The 16099-nt window shown below is 54.5% G+C and overlaps 1 protein-coding gene across 2 annotated transcripts in view; it reads left to right on the top strand.

Moving 5' to 3' along the window:
* Nucleotides 1–16099, top strand: part of OSBP2 (oxysterol binding protein 2) — a 130797-nt gene that overhangs the window by 34725 nt on the left and 79973 nt on the right. The window lies entirely within an intron of this gene.

Here is a 16099-nt window from a genome sequence, read left to right on the forward strand (position 1 = left end):
ATATCTTGAAATGCTGGAAATCGGGCTTTATGCAGGAGAAATGATGTAGCAAACACCTGATTTTGTAACCGTCTGATTAGAATGAAAATGTTGCTTCAGAATATTTTAGAAAGAGAGCGTGGGTGGGGGGAGCCGTGCTGAGGTTGCACTGGCTGTCCCAGTCCAGGTTTAGGCTGCATGGTCGCCAACCGCTTTCTAATGCTGCAGGCTTAGGAAAACACAGTCAACATACAAACTAGTGTAACCGCGTTTGTGGAAGGCATCGTGTTAATGTTTGTGTGTGTGCAGCGGGGCCGGTGGTTTGGGGTGCTGGTTGCCCGTGGCACCGCGCGGGCAGGGTCGGTGCGTCACGTCGTGTTGTGCAGGGAGCAGCGAAGCGTCGGCAGAATAAACCCCCAGTCCTGCACCGATGCGGGCTGGCTTTTGTATAATTAGTTGTCCCACAAGGTCATTCAGAAGTTGATTAGTGTGGGAGCCACTTACCCATTTCCCATAATTGTTTCGGTACGCTGTGTTCCGGAGCACAAGCATCTACAGATTTAATTACATAAAGTATTGTGAATGCTCTGCCCCTTAATATTTCAGCTCTGGAGTGTGTTTAGATACCGATGGAGGATACAGCCGGCGGAGGAGATGGTGGAAGGTTGTGGGTGCGCTGGGTTTGCCCGGCAGCGCTGCGGGGAGCGGGTGCGCTGGCTGCGTGTCCTGGCACTGTCACCCACCGCGGGACAATAGGGTATTGAGGTGGGTTGCAAACTGGCTTAAGGAGAGAAGCCAGAGAGTGGTAGTCAATGGTGCGGAGTTCAGTTGGAGGCCAGTATCTCATGCAGTGCCTCAGGGATCAGTACTGGGGCCAATATTATTCAATATATTCATTAATGATTTAGAGGAGGGAATAGAGTGCACTATCAGCAAGTTTGCTGGTGACACCAAGCTGGGAGGAGTGGGTGACACTGGAAGCTGTGCTGCCATCAGAGACCTGGACAGGCTGGAGAGCTGGGCGGGGAATAACCTGATGAAATTTAACAAGGGCAAGTGTAGAGTCCTGCATCTGGGCAGGAACAACCCCAGGTTCCAGTATAGGTTGGGAAATTACATATTAGAGAGCAGTGTAGGGGAAAGGGACCTGGGGGTCCTCGGGACAGCAGGGTGACCATGAGCCAGCAATGGGCCCTTGTGGCCAGGAAGGCCAATGGCATCCTGGGGTGTATTACAAGGGGGGTGGTCAGTAGGTCAGAGAGGTTCTCCTGCCCCTCTGCTCTGCCCTATGAGACCCCATCTGGAATATTGTGTCCAGTTCTGGGCCCTCAGTTCCAGCAGGACAGGGAACTGCTGGAGAGAGTCCAGCGTAGGGCAACAAAGATGATTAAGGGAGTGGAGCACCTCCCTTATGAAGAAAGGCTGAGGGAGCTGGGGCTCTTTAGTTTGGAGAAGAGGAGGCTAAGGGGTGACCTTATTAATGCTTATAAATATATAAAGGGTGAGTGTCATGAGGACGGAGCCAGGCTCTTCTCGGTGGCAAACAATGATAGGACAAGGGGTAATGGGATCAAGCTGGAACACAAGAGGTTCCACTTAAATCTGAGAAGAAACTTGTTTGGGGTGAGGGTGTCAGAGCCTGGCCCAGGCTGCCCAGGGGGTTGTGGAGTCTCCTTCTGTGCAGACATTCCAACCCGCCTGGACACCTTCCTGTGTAACCTCACCTGGGCGTTCCTGCTCCAGCAGGGGGATTGGACTGGATGAGCTTTTGAGATCCCTTCCAATCCCAAACATACTGTGATACTGTGATACTGTGAAGCGGGTCCTTCAGCTGGGCTTTGGGTCAGGACCTCGCACGTGGGAGAGGTGGTCATGGCCCTTTCCCTGCAGCTTTCCTAGCGTGGGGCTGTGGGCGATGCGAGGTGTTGGAGCCGCAGCGGGGCTGCGGGAGGATCCGGCGGCGCTGCCGTTGGTTATTTTACTTTGTGTCTTTACCCAAAAATAGCAAATGTAGAGATTTCCTGTTGTCAGGCTCTGATGCGCTGACTTCCTGAGCGGAGCAGGCTCGGGCCGTGCTTTCGGGTGTCAGCGCTGCTGGTTTTGGGTGCGGATTCTCGTTTCTGTGCCGCTGGGCAGTGGTGCTGACTCAGCTGTTTGCAGGCAGCGCTGTTATCCGGGCCAGGGGTGTGATCCAGGCTAGGGCACCGATGGGAGCTCAAAACCAAACCAAACTCCTATTTTTCCAGGCATTTCTCATAAGGAGCAAGGGGATAAACACTCTGTAACCAGACGCTGAATTCTTGTGCTGTGGAGTTAGAGCTGAGGACATCGGTGAATTACTTTACACTTGAATGTTCCTCTGGCTTGATGGTGTTTTGTACCAACTAGAATCCTTTCATTAAAGTAAAGAAAGAATGTGTGTTAGGTTTGCCTGTTTTACTTGAATCAAAATAAGATTCCCAGCGTCGTGTCCCTGTCAGTGCCGGGTGTTGTGCACAGCCCTGGGGTGGGTGTTCACTAGTAGGGGGACAGGACCATGGATTTGCTGAAGAAGTCCCTGAGTCCTTCAGGGCTGTTCATGTGGGGACGCCCCTGAGTTGATTCCTGTGATCCTGAGCGATCTGCAGAGCCCAGGCTGGTGCGTTGGGGCTGTGTCGACTGGTGGGTGTGAAGGGTGGCGAGCAGCTGTATGGGCTTGTGCCAATGAGGGACCATCACAGAATCAGAGAATGGTTTTGGTTGAAGGGCCCTCCCCAGCTCCCCAGTGCCCCCCCTGCCATGACAGGGACATCTGCACCAGCTCAGGGTGCTCAGAGCCCCGTCCAGCCTGGCCTGGGATGTCTCCAGGGATGGTTCAGCCACCACCTCTCTGGGCAACCTGGGCCAGGCTCTCACCACCCTCAGGGCAACAATTCCTTCCTCATGTCCAGCCTGAATCTCCCTCCTTTAGTTTAAAACCATCACCCCTTGTCCTATCACAACAGGCCCTGCTCAGACATCTGTCCCCATCTCTTTCTTACCAGCCCCTTTTAAGTCCAGAAAGGCCACATTAAGGTCTCCCCGGAGGTTCTGTTCCCCAGCTGAACAGCCCAGCTCTCTCACCTGTCCCCAGCAGAGCTGTTCCAGCCTCGGGTCATTCCTGTGGCTCCTCAGGCCCCTCTCCAGCAGCTCCATGTGTGTCTGTGCTGAGGGCTCTGTGGCTCTGGGGGGACATGGCAGTGGTGGGTGGATGGGGACAGAGAAGCGGGTTTGTGTCTGATGTGCCTGCCCGTGGGAAGGACACAAGGGACCGTCCTCACAGTGATCTCTGTTTGTGGGCCCTGCCCACAGGAGCCAGCCCTGTCATTCCCTTGGCTCTATGAACGCGTGGCGGCTCTGCTGCACCTGGCACGTCTGGAGAGGAGATGGTTGGGTTCGGATCAGCTGTTTCTGAGGTGTCTCCAGCTGACAAGCCCTGGGATGGTCTCACATGGAGCAGCTTTTCGGTTCCCATCACATCTCTTCAGGGACGGGGATGTCCCCGTGTCCTGCTGCTCTGGGGTGCTTTGGGCTCCTTCTCTCCTTGCACCAAGAAGGAGCAACGTATTAGTGTGCAGTTATGATGTTTTTCTTTTTTAAAGCTTGACCTCCTTTTGGCAATGTTTTAAAGATGAACCGCGGTTGGATCGGCACTGGAAATAACCCAGGCTCAGTGTGGGCCGGGCTCTGCTGGGCTGTGTCCCTGCAGTCCCGGGTCCCGCTCTGCTCTCCTGTCGCAGCGCTGCTGGGCTGTGTGACCCCAGATCGGGTTAACTCACAGGTATCTTGACTACTGGGAGACTATTGTGGGGTGGATGAAAAGAGCCTTTTCCCCCGGTAGTTCTCATGAAATAGATGCAGCAGCGTTTTTAACTTGACTGCTGGCTGAGAGATGCTGTTTTCACAGGACTGATCTGCATTTCTATTTTTAAAAAACAGCAAAACCTCTACCCAAAGCACCTACAGGACGGGAGACTTTGCTGTTCCCTCTCGTGTGTAACCCAAGGAGCTCTGGTTTCCCTGTGCCGGGGCTATTTTGGTGAGGAGCCGGGACGCGGGTTGGTACTGACGGGTGTGGGGTGAGGAGGTTCGATGTCCTCGTCCCCTTCCGTGTGAGCAGCCTGCTCGGTGACACCGGCTGGATTGGTTGCAGAACACGAGAGCGGAGCTGAGCCCCAGCTCTCTCCTCACTTACCATGTGGTGCTTAGTTCCTCTAAAACAGACGTACAGTGTCTCGTTAGACCCCAGACCTGGGCAGACAGGTCACCTCTGACCTCTACTCAGCCCAGTCTGCCATTCCTGTTCCTAGTTGGGTTTATAAAGCGTCGATGAAGTCGTAATAAACTCGATTTGCCCCCGCGGTCCCCAACTCCATCACCCCATGGAAAGAGGGAACGCGCTCGATGTGGCCCTGGGCTGTCGGTATGTCCTGCAGTCAGATTTCTGTCATTGCCCTGTGTCCGCGTTACTTTCAATAATTCCCGCTCCTCTTCCCGTATCGTACCCACATCAGCCCTTGTGTTTTTCTCAGCTCCTACCATTGGCTTCTTGACACCGTCAACTTTGTAGAACAGCGGTGGCAAAAAATGCTTTTATCCGCTCCTTGTGCTCGGTCTCCTGTGCAGTCACAGCTGGGAGGATGTGAATGGAAAAGCGTTTGATGGCTGTGGTTCATATATATATATATTTTTAACAGCAGTAAAAATATCCTTTCCTTTCAGCGCAGTATCATGAGATACAGGAGTGAATTATGTGAATGGGGAATATATGAGAATTGTTTTCTCGGCAATGTAATTAGGGGGGCCTTTAGAAAAGCCTGCAAAGGGAGGGCAGAAATCTATTGTTGGTGTTTTAAACACTGGGTGTTGTGTCGGGCAACTCCCCAGGATGAACTGGGGCTGCGTGGTGCTGATCAGAGAGGTGAAGGAGCCAGTGGCTTCTCCTGCGCCCTGCTCAGGGCTTCCTGGCACAAGAGCTTCAGTGAGATCTGCTCTGGGATTCGGGTCATCGCCCAAACCAGTGCAGATTTCATGCTGGTTGAAGGTGTTTTTGTGTTTGTGATACTAAAAAAGCAGGAGGTAGCTGGGTAGGTCAGCGCTCGCTTCTATGTCACAGAATCCCAGAATGTCAGGGGTTGAAGGGCCCTGGAAAGCTCATCCAGTGCAATCCCCCCATGGAGCAGGAACACCCAGATGAGGTTACACAGGAAGGTGTCCAGGCGGGTTGGAATGTCTGCACAGAAGGAGACTCCACAACCCCCTGGGCAGCCTGGGCCAGGCTCTGACACCCTCACCCCAACAAGTTGCTTCTCATATTTAAGTGGAACCTCCTGTGTTCCAGTTTGCACCCATTACCCCTTGTCCTGTCCCTGGTTGTCACCAGCAGAGCCTGGCTCCATCCTCCTGACACTCTCCCTTTCCATCTTGATCCCCAGGAATGAGTCCCCCCTCAATGTCCTCTTGTCCAGCTCCAGAGCCCCAGCTCCCTCAGCCTTTCCTCACACGGGAGATGCTCCACTCCCTGCAGCATCTTGGTGGCTGCGCTGGACTCTCTCCAGCAGTTCCCTGTCCTGCTGGAACTGAGGGGCCACAACTGGACACAAGATTCCAGGTGTGGTCTCTCCTGCCAACCTCCTGCACAGGCGTCCTGGCTCGGGAGCCGCCGGTGCAGCAGCAGAGGTGGCCCGAGGTGTCCGTGGGACACCAGAGCTGGCACCGCATCTGCTGCCGGGGCCTCTGCGGGGCCCTGTGGCCGGGTCTGGGGGTGACAGTCTCAGCTGAACTGGGCAGTCTGGTTTGTTCCTTTATCCAGTCTCGCTTTCCAGTTAGTGTCTGCAAACCACTGGTGTTACAGGTTGTGCTGATTTGACTGAAAATGAGTCAGTTTTCCCCATGCAGTTAGAACCCTTTCTTTCCCATGGCTCACACACTCATTGCTTGTGCTCAGTCTGAGAACCAGAGAGAACAGCCCAGCAGAGTTAATGTTGTAATTGCTCTGGTCTGAGAGCCAAGGACACTCTGAGCTCTGCCCACAGGTCTGAGGTATCGAGGGAGATGGACGGACAGAGCTGGACTGACACCCAGACTGACCCATGGGAGTGCTCCAGCCCATTGGTGTCATGCTGATTATTCAAGGAGAGTTGGGATCTTCAACTTTCTCTCTCTCTCTCTCACACGTTCTTCTTCGCTCTTTTTGCAGAGCTGGGGAGTTCGGTTTGGGATGTTTAGTTCAAGTTTTTGCCGTTTTGCAGAGGCCTTTTGATCACCGAAATGCCCGGCTGTGCGTGAGCAGCTCTGCGTCCCCATGGGTTCTATCAGAGGAGCTCACATCGCCGCTGGCCTTGCTAAGCCATCCTTGCTCTGATCCTGCCGTTAAGCTTGGCTTTTAGGGAGTGGATGCCGTTAAACAGCCGGTGAGTCCCAGCCCAAAGATGAGTCTCCCCTTGGCTCTTGCCCAGCGTGCAGCAAATATTCCCCCCGAGCTTCAAAATCCCCGTTCCCGTGTGGGTGGCACGAGTGGGAAGGATGATCCGTGTCATCACTTCGCTGCCGTGCTTGCTAATATTAGCTTGGTTTGTCATTTTGGTGGCTGTTATAACTGCAGTTGGGATGCAGGTGGATGCGGATGGTCCCGCACTGACCGCCAGCGCTGAATTGCTGGTTTGAATGCTCTACCGGGTTGGATTTTAACTCGCTGTTGCACCTCCAGGGCTGCGTGGTTGGTGTGTGTGAACCCGGCGCCGGGTGATGTTGGGAGCAGCGGTTCGGCGTGCGCAGCCCATCCTGAGTGCAGGGATGCTCCTGATGTCCTTTAGGTGATGAGGGAGCCTGTGTTCGTAACGAGAAATGAAGCCAACAGCCAATAATTCACCCCAAAAGCAGCAGAGAGCCCATGGACGGGCTGCGCGGGACCCCCAGCCATTCGTGGCGCTTCTCCAATAAAGAACAAGGTGGATATCTGATGGGGACAACTGGTCACATCCTGATTTCTGACCCTTGTTGCCCCCTGATAAAGCCTCCGACAGCCCAGCTCTCGTGCCCTGACCTCGTGCTGGGTGCTGGAGACACACTGCTTACCTACAGTTTTAAGGCAAGCAAGTTGCACCTGTAATTAGCTCTTAATACAGTTTTTCATAACGTAACAAGGATTTTCATATGATCGCAAGCACCGAGCGGGAGCATTTCCAGCTCACATAATTCAATGTATTTTGGTGTTATTTTTAGGCATTTAAAATTCCCAAGTGCCTTTTTTTTTTCGTAACTGGCACAGAAAAAGGCTGTTGGAGGAAAATCAGTTTTGAGCTCTGGAAATACTAACAATTCTTACTAGTCAGAATGAGTCATTAGAGGAAAGCTGATGCCTTCGAAACGCCTCTTTGGTGGCCGGTGCCGTTTGACATGAGGGGCTGAAAGGAACCCCTCGTGAGGCTGCGTGTCTGATGGAGAAAAAGCTCCTGACGCACAGAATGGAGGGACACCATCGGTGTGTGGCTTCCCGGCCCCGCAGGATGTCTGATGTCCCTTGGGATCAGGTAGAGGGGCCATCTGAGGGGACATGGGAGTGCAGTGCTGTCAGTCAGGGCCCTGTGGAGTTTCATCCGGCGCTGTCAACAAGGCCAAGTGCAAGGACCTGCACCTGGGTCAGGGAACACCCGGTGTCAGCCCAGGCTGGGGATGGAGGGATGGGGAGCAGCCCCCAGGAGAAGGACTTGGGGTGCTGGGGTTGAGAGATGGACATGACCTGGCCATGTGCACTTGCAGCCAAGAAACCACCCGTGTCCTGGGCTGCGTCTCCAGCATCCAGCTCTAGAGTCAGGACAGACATGGAGCTGCTGGAGAGGGGCCAGAGGAGCCACAGGAATGACCCGAGGCTGGAACAGCTCTGCTGGGGACAGGTGAGAGAGCTGGGCTGTTCAGCTGGAGAACAGAAGCTCCGGGGAGACCTTAGTGTGGCCTTTCTGGACTTAAAAGGAGCCCATAAGAAAGATGAGGCCAGACTTTTGAGCAGGGCCTGTTGCGATAGGACAAGGGATGATGGTTTTAAACTGGAAGAGGGGAGATTTAGATTAGAATTAAGGAAGGAATTGTTGGCCTGAGGGTGGTGAGAGCCTGGCCCAGGTTGGCCAGAGAGGTGGTGGCTGAACCATCCCTGGAGACATCCCAGGCCAGGCTGGACGGGGCTCTGAGCAACCTGAGCTGGTGCAGATGTCCCTGTCATGGCAGGGGGGGCACTGGGGGAGCTGGGGAGGTCCCTTCAACACAAACCATCCGTGTTTCTAGATTCATCACCTCTGAGCTCAGTCCAAGGGGATGAGGAACTCCGTAGAAATGACCTTTGCTTGTGCCTGGTTTTCTTAAACCACCTCCCCAGCTCTGGAGATCTGTTATTCCCCAGCATCCCGTAGTGCAGCTCAGGGATGCTGCAGTGGCTGTTGGTTGCTCGGAGCGGGCGATGCAGCAGGAGCAGGTTGCCCTCTCCTGGCACGTTCCTTCCATGGAGCCCTGACTCTCCATGATGCTCAGCAGGGCTCGCGTGAGGCTCCCGCGCTCTTACTGAGAGCTGTCCCTGCAGACAGCCTGGCCTTGGTGAAGGTGTTTCCTTGCCCGCACTTGACCTTGCAACTGGCCTTTCCAGACCCTGCTCGAGCGCTCTCAGCGAGGCAGGAGATGCAGCTCTGCTGGTGGGGAAGTGCTGCTGCTCCTCTCCCAGCGTCCCAGCTCCTTCCCCAGCCCCAGGTGTGCGTCAGGCTGCTCACAGGGCACAGAGCCCCGCGGGGGCCCCAAAACACCCACCGCACCGAGGCACCGCGGTGGGACCGGCTCATCCCACCAACTGCGCTGGTGTCTTGTGGTGCCTCGTCTGCTCCCGGCGCTGACACCGGCAGATGCTCCTTTGATTTCAGTAGTGCTTCAGTTAAAATGGTCATGCTAGGAAGTGAAGATCAGCTTCAAGTGGATAAAATGCCACTTGTATTCTGCTCGGCTTCTTGTGTTATTTCAAGAACATCTCTCTTGTGTAGTGACTTGTATTGGCGAGAGGTGGGGTGTGTGCAGGGGTGTCTGGGGGGTCTGACCCCCTGGGCTGAGCACGTTGCATCCCGCACCCCTCGGGAAGGCTCCGGGGTCCCCCCTGGCTGGGAGGGGAGTTGGGGGGCGCAGGAATTGGGGCTTTACTGAGGCGGTGGTGGAGTGACCCTGCAGACGGGACTGCTCGGGGTGCCAGGGGCTCTGCAGGGCAGGGGGCAGCAGAGCAGAAGGGTGGCTCATAGTGTCCTGGGGCAGCAGGGCCTGGGGACGGGGCTGGACTGGATGGGTCATGGTCTGGGAGCTTTGCTGAGCCCTTCGCTGGTGGGTCCTGAGGCACGATGCTGCACAGGAGCTGAGGTTGGGTGGCACCTCTGCAGGTCACGCAGTCCTGGGAAATGCGTTATCTGCAATTAGAAATCTCAGCAGTTTCACTCGCATAGCTCTGATTGAGCGTGGCTTGCAGTTCTAGGCTCCCCAGTTCAAGAAGGACAAGGAATTGCTGGAGAGAGTCCAGCGCAGGGACACAAAGATGCTAAGGGGTCTGGAGCATCTTTGTGATGAGGAGACACTGAGAGAGCTGGGGCTGCTGAGCTGGAGAAGAGAAGCTGAGAGGGATCTGATCAATGGATCAATAGCTCAGGGCGGGTGTCAGAGGATGGACCAGACTCTGTTCAGTGGTGCCCAACGCCAGGGTGAGGGGCAACGGGCACAGACTGAAACACAGGAGGCTCCATGTGAACATGAGCAGAAACTTGTTTGCTGGGAGGTGCCAGAGCCTGGCCCAGGCTGCCCAGAGCGGGTGTGGAGTCTCCTGCTCTGAGACATTCAAACCTCCTGGACCCACCTGTGTGATCTGCTCTGTGACCCTGCGTGAGCAGGGCTGGGCTGGGATCTGCAGAGCTCCTGCAGCCCAACCAGCTTGGGATGCTGCGAAAAGTGATCACTGACCACAGCTTTTCCAAAATTTTGAAATCAATCACATCTTCCAAGCCAGGAGCTGAACGACTCATCAGCTGAGCACTGGAGGCTGACACGAGGACACATAGCACCAGCTCGGCAAGTACCGGACCATTCCCAGGTGCCAGGAGCATCTCCACATATTCCTGAGAGGCTCAAGCCCATGTGCACGTTGAACATGGTGACAGCCCCATCACATGCCACACAGAATCTCCAATTACCAACACGGCCCACACGCCACATCTGTAAAAGCCACCAAGGAGTCGCAATGGGCTTCCTAAACCTTGTGGCCCTGCAACCCCAGCCAGGCTGGGATGCCGTGGCTCTGTGGCTGTGTCCTGGTGAATGAGCCGGGGGGTGCAGGTTGTCGCTGTGGGGATAGCGCTGACCCTGCGTCCTTACCTCAGGTGTTTGACTTTTTGCAGCGTATTTCTTGCAGGTCGCAGCCCGTGTGATGTCTAAAATACAGCCTCCCGCAGCGAGCGCGCTGCTGGGGTGTCGGCTCCGCCGGTGGATCCGCGTGTTGGTCGAGGGGTCACGCTGGGCCGAGCCGGGGACACCTGCGGCTGTGCAGTGACAGCTCCTGTGCTACCCGGGGACAGAAGGTCCGTGTGTCCCTGCATGACCCGATGTCATTAGTCCGGACGGGGTGTGGGCCGTGGGAGATCAGCTGCATCTGTCTGCTGAGTTCACCAAAGGGAACAGTGAGATAATTAATCACCTTTATCCTGGAGGCCTTGAAGCACGTCTGGCTGATGCACGGGATGGAGCAGACAGCAGGGCTGGCTTCCCTGGCTTTTCAAGTGTTCTGCAAGTGCCTCCCACCGCACTGAACATCATCTGTGAAAGGGCCGAGAAAGCCTTTGGGGCCCCAGGGCAGCGGCGGGCTCGCAGGAACCCCTCCCGGGACCTGCCCCATGGAGCTGGGGGTGACCCCATCGCTGGGAACGTGTCCCTGCCGCGCTGGTGGCTCCTCTGCCCAACACCACCTGCTGCTTGTGGGGATTTCCTCTTTGGCATCCCAGTTAAATGTCCGTATTTTGGGATGGGTGCTAGAAAAAATCCCAAGGTCTTCAGCCAGAGCGTATTTTCCTGCTGGAATCATAGAATGACAGAACAGTTTGGGTTGGAAGGGGCCTTCCAAATTCATCTAGCCCAATGCCCTGCCACGAGCAGGGACACCTTCAATTCCAAGCCACAGCGGATCTAATTAACAGACTGCCCTGTTAATTAAAGCGATCAGAAGGAATGAGCCGTGCAGACATCCCACCAGCAGCCCCTGGGCAAGGACCAGCGATGCTCCAGGAACAGGAGAAGCTGTTGCAGATGTTACAAGACTCTTCAACTGCAGTTTAGGATGGAGCGAGAAGAAATAGGAAACTAACCTACAAGGGGGTTTTCAAAAGGCGTTTGGGGGGGTTTAAATAGGATGGAGCACAAATGACGCTTACAAAAAGCACTTTGCTGTCGTGATGGTACAGGTTTGGTGATGCAGGAGGTGTCTTCTGGTAGCAGTGGGAGACGCTCCCGCTGTACCCGTCATTTTCCGGAGCACGTTGGGGACGGTGGGACGCGTGTTCCTTGGGGTGGGACGGAAATGCCGTGCCTGAACTGCTGCGGGCTGGTGCGGGGGCGGATCGGGTGGTCCACGGGTGTTTTCCTCGCTGTGGTGGAAGGAGGTGGCAGAGGATGCACAGGGGCTTCCCCAAAGATCAACTCAGCACTGACACCTGCCTTTTGCCATGTGAAATGACTTCTCACGGTGCTGTAATAACGTTACCTTGGCAGGGATGCTGTTCGTGGAGATGAATAACCCGTGAGTTTTGACCTCGGTTATTAGATTTGTAGCTTCAACTGAAAATTCAGCTCTAAGGAGCCTTGCCAATTCTAAACTAATCTCTTTGGGAGGAAGCTCTCACTCCGGCACTAACTCATTCACTGGGAACTTAAATATTCATTTAGAGCTAAAGCTGGACAGGTTGTTAAGGGAAAACAAGGAGGAATGAAGGCATGACAGTGTGATAAAAATCCAATTTATGATTCTCCCCTGAATGAACTGATCGGAGCTTAAAGTGCTGGCAGAGCCCTGGGGGGCGAGAGGCGGTGCATTGGGCACACAGCACAGCGGGGACGTGGCACAGCCGTGTCACATCCCACCCAGGGCATGGGGAGAGGTGACTCGGATCCATCGCTCCTCTTACTTACAAAAGAGTAGACGCAGTACTCAAGCTTTGTAAATAAAAAGTTTCTCCTCTTCCTTTCTCCCTTCTGCAACTCTTGCATTTTATTAGAACTCCGCTCAGCAAGTGGTTTCATCCTGCCCTGCCTGCCCTGTGTCAACTCAGGGAGCCTTGACCCACAGAAGCATTTTCCTGCTCTGATTCACTGCTTGGCGTCTGTTAGTAAGCAGCACAGACAAAAGATGCTGGAAGATTCATGTCTTGCTGGAAGATTAATGTCTTGCTTTAAAAAAGGAAGGATAAAAATAAGTCAGGTTGCCCCCTGCCTCCCGCCCCTGCTCCCTGTGCCCGGCTGCAGGGCGGCTGTGCTTAGGCTGAGCCGACTGCTTTGGCGCGGGCGCGGCGGCCCGGCGGGTCTGGACGCTCCGGCAGGACGCGGCTGAGCCGGGTGGCCTCTTGGGACCGCCCGAGGTGTTTGCTCACCAGTGTTGTGGGAAAGGGCTCCAGGGTCCCAGTCCAGGTGGAGGCCCTGCCGGCAGGACTGCGCTGTTAGGCTGGGGGCTGTGAGGAGCTGTGCACTGTTCTCGGCGCTGGTGAGGCCTCCACCTTGGGTCCCTCGTCATAAGAAGGACATTGAGGTACCAGAGAGAGTGCAGAGGAGGTGATGAAACTGGTGAGGGGCTGGAGCACAAGTGTGATGGAGCGGCTGAGGGACCTGGGGGTTCAGCTGGAGAACAGGAGCTGAGGGGAGACCTTCTGATCTCTGAACTGCCTGAAAGGAGCTTGGAGCCAGGGGGGTCGGGCTCTGCTCCCCAGGAACAAGCGCCAGGAGCAGAGGAAACGGCCTCAAGTTGCGCCAGGGGAGGTTGAGGTTGGATGTGGGAACAATTTCTTCCCCAAGGGGCTGTGGGGCATTGAACAGGCTGCCCAGGGCAGTGCTGGAGTCACCATCCCTGGAGGGCTGGACAGACGGACATGAGGTTCTCAGGACATGGGGCAGGAACAGGTTGGGTTATGGTTGGACTCCATGATCATCCTGAGTGTCTCTTCCAACCAAAATGGTTCAATGATTCTGTGCTGTTGGAGCCAAGCTGCTCGTAGCTCCCACAGAGGCTGTTGTCGTTGTTCCTGTGACAGCGCTGGACCAAGCAGCCTCTGTCCCTTTGGGAGCCCTGGTGGCCGCTGTCCCAGCACAGCCCAGTGTGCCCGTGGGAGCCGCCGTGGCACTCGTACCCGCGCTCCCGCGCCGCACCAGCCTGTTTTCTGTTCACACCCTGCGGGAAAGTCCCCGCTGGAAATGGGCTGGGTTAAAGTGACACTGGGGCGTTTAATCCCTGTTGTTCGGTGAGTCCCAGGCCCGGCTGCTCTGTGTGCTCCTCATTGTGCCCATGCCCGTGCAGATCTGCGGTGACACCTGGGTCGCGGTGGTGACACTGAGAGCAATTTGGACAAACGCTGGTGGCAAAACAGGCTCAACTACCCCAGAAAACTTTCATGTCTCCTCCGGCGAGGCTTCGGTGCTTTATAGTCCCTGCATCGAAACAGGTGTATCTGGCCATTCTTCATTTTGCTGGCGAGTCATTCAAACCCCACTCCATGTTTCTAAACTTACAGAGCTTGTTTTCCTGCAATCAGTAAGCCAAGCTGAAGAAAAATGGTTTAGTGGAAATATTAAAACGTGTTCAATCCAATCCTGCAGCAATGCTGACATACATTGTGCTACAGCCCTTGCCAATGATCAGGTGCAATTTCACTCTTTTTGCTAGTGTATCACATTAAAACACTAAAACCATCCCAGCAAAATAAGTGACCAATAAAACAATGTTTCAGAAAACAACACAGCGTATTTAATACTGTACAAACAAGATAGCCAGTCTCCAGTTCCCATTCTGCAGCCAAGACCCTTTATAATAACTGTTAATCATATTGCTGGTAACGTCAAACTAGCACATAGCAGATTTTATATATATACCTTCATATAAATATGTATTTGGAAGGAAAAAGCACATTTACTGTTGATGCCTTGTAACATAAGCCACCTGGTACTTTCCCCCTTCACAATCAATGTTTTACAGCTGCAAGATCCAAAGTTAAATTAAAGCAACTTATCTGTGACACCTCGAAGCATAAACTAAAGCAAAAAATGCCCTATTTTAAATTTATTATCATTTAAGAAAAATCGAATGCTTCACAAGCTCTAAACCGGTTTGTTTTCACCCTTGCCAGAGGGGCTGGAAGAAGAGTTGGAGGATGGAAGGAGAGTCCAAGGATGGAAGGAGTTTCCCTATGGAGGTCGCTTTGCCAATGTGAAGGGTCCGTGTGTGGCTTGTCCATATTAAACATCTCACTTTCCAAAGCCCGAGCTGGTAGATCCGACCCGTGGGCACCTTCAGCAGGTCTGACTGGGCTCTGCGGACTGAATGCAGCCTGCAGTGTGGCAGGATGCAAACCCCCCTCTCTTCCCCTCCATCCTTCATCACGGAAGGAGCAGACACATCTCCCTCTCTCTGCTTGAGGCCAGCAGCTGCTTTCGTTTGGCCCCAGAGCCCCTGGCCAGGGCCGTTAGGAGAAGGGAGCGCCGAGGCGCCAGGAGCCGCTGGGCGCCCACGGCCAGTGTGGGGGATGTCTGGAAGCTTCAGGGGCACCCACAGCCAGTGTGGGGATGCAGAGAAGCTTCTGGAATGCCCACAGTCAGATCTGATCAGCCTATAGAAACGGGATTCTTGTCGAGACTGTGCCCCTTGCACGGGACCTCTTGGAGTGACGAGCTGAGCCACCGCCGCCAGGAGCCACTGACCCCCGACCCCGGGACGGAGACTGCGCTTGCCTTGCGCCACGGCTGTGAGGAAATTAACCCTCACAGGATTGCGAGTGTATCTGCTTTCCGTGCACATTTGCACGTGTATTTATACTTCCTGTGCACATTTGCATGTGTATTTTCTCTGCTCAATACGAGCATGTGTATAAAGTAATCATTGCAGAATCGTGAGTGTATTTTCCTCCCGTGCTTCCACATAAGCACGTGTAATATTCCGTGCACATTTGCACGTGTATTTCTCCTCGCAGGATTGCGAGTGTATTATAAATTTCCCCTCGCAGAATCGCGAGTGTACACTTTCTGTACTCAATACGGGTACACGTATCCCTTTAAAATAACCCCACACCGTGTTCAGGCAGGTGTGGGCTCTGCCCGGGCTCAGGGCCAGCTCTGGCATTGTTCTGGTGAAGCCACGTGCATGCACTGCGTGGACCGCCTGTTGTATTAGTTGCTGCCCCTTCATAGTTTTCCTCAACCGATATCCGAACCTGTATTCAAGTCACTTTTGGAGTGCTAAACCGTGTTTCTCACCGGTTTAATGAAAGTTGTTTTGGACCCCGTTGTCCCTTAAACGAAGCTCAGGGTGCCTCCGTGACACCCGGTGAGCAGGAATGTCACCCAGACCTGCCCAAACCTGCACATCTGTGGCTGTTTCTGGTTGTGCTGATGAGCTGTTCAGTATCGGCAGGTCCAGCTGAGTTCGGCCAAGAGTTTGTCTGCTGTGTGAGTCACTGGTCAGCTCGGTTTTCCAGAGGCGAGTGCTACAATTCCTGTTGCGGTTCAGGAGCTGTTTCTGGTGGGCATGGGGCGGGAAGGTGCAGAACCGGAGTCTCCGCTTGAGAGGCCTTTCTGGGAGTGATGCGCCCAGAACTGCGCCCAGGATTTGAGGCCTTTTTCTCTTCTACAGGTTTTCTCTTCTTCCTTCTTTCTTCTCTTCTACAAATTGAGGTCCCGGAAAGGTCTGGGATTGGAAATGTAGTGGATTAATGTGATCAGCCTGAGGTTATCGATCAGACGCGCTCGCAGGAGGTGGCGCTTTGCCTGGTGAGGGGATTTCCAGCCGGTCCTGGCCACCACCCAGCGTGGTGCTGATGTTCCTCGGGTTGTTTTTATCCGGTGT

This window comes from Nesoenas mayeri (genome assembly GCF_963082525.1).
Source record: "Nesoenas mayeri genome assembly, chromosome: 17".
Lineage (NCBI taxonomy): Eukaryota > Metazoa > Chordata > Aves > Columbiformes > Columbidae > Nesoenas > Nesoenas mayeri.